This window comes from Hevea brasiliensis, unplaced genomic scaffold, assembly GCF_030052815.1.
Source record: "Hevea brasiliensis isolate MT/VB/25A 57/8 unplaced genomic scaffold, ASM3005281v1 Scaf331, whole genome shotgun sequence".
Lineage (NCBI taxonomy): Eukaryota > Viridiplantae > Streptophyta > Magnoliopsida > Malpighiales > Euphorbiaceae > Hevea > Hevea brasiliensis.
The window spans coordinates 102,839-103,587 of NW_026614842.1; positions in this window are offsets into that span (position 1 = coordinate 102,839).

Genomic DNA, 749 nt, shown 5'->3' on the forward strand with positions numbered 1-749 from the left:
TATACATATATGTAAATGCATGAGCATGCCTTGCATATAAATTATTAATATTAAAATTACAAATAAAATTAATATCTACATAGATTAACCGAAGATCACTGAAGTAGCTGGGAAGAGGAAGAGGGTTAACTTAGATCACCTAAACAATTATATTCATGAATATATCAATATTAAAACAAAACAAGGACTTAAAGAGTTAAAGACATCCTAAATTTATGTAAGAAATTCGGTAGAATTTTTCCTATACCTAGGATCTACCCAACCTGCAAAATAGCTCAAACACACTTCCTAATCTAATGGCCTCAAGCCCACAATACAATAACATCATCTTGGCCCTCCTGATCTGCCAAACCGATTAAAACTCATATAACTACACAATTCAGCTATTAGGCTTAAAATTAATATCATGCAAAAAAATATCCAAACTAACCCCAAAAATTCTTTAATCATGCCCCACATCCTTAGCAATACTGTTTTACTATTGCAAAAGAAATTATAATTTTCTGACTACCCACGAATATTTTATGAATTTTATTCTAAACTTAGCATTTGGCAAAAAAGAAAAGCAAATTGGAGTTCGAGTTTAGCTATGTCAATCTGACACCTGAAATGTATCCAGGGCATCTGAAAATGGTGGGAAGCATTGTAATTATCGACACCATATTTTGGCGATCTCAAAATCAATAAACTTTGAAATCGATCCCCAACACCAAGTCTCCATGTTGTTCAATTCATTATCGATCTCTCAA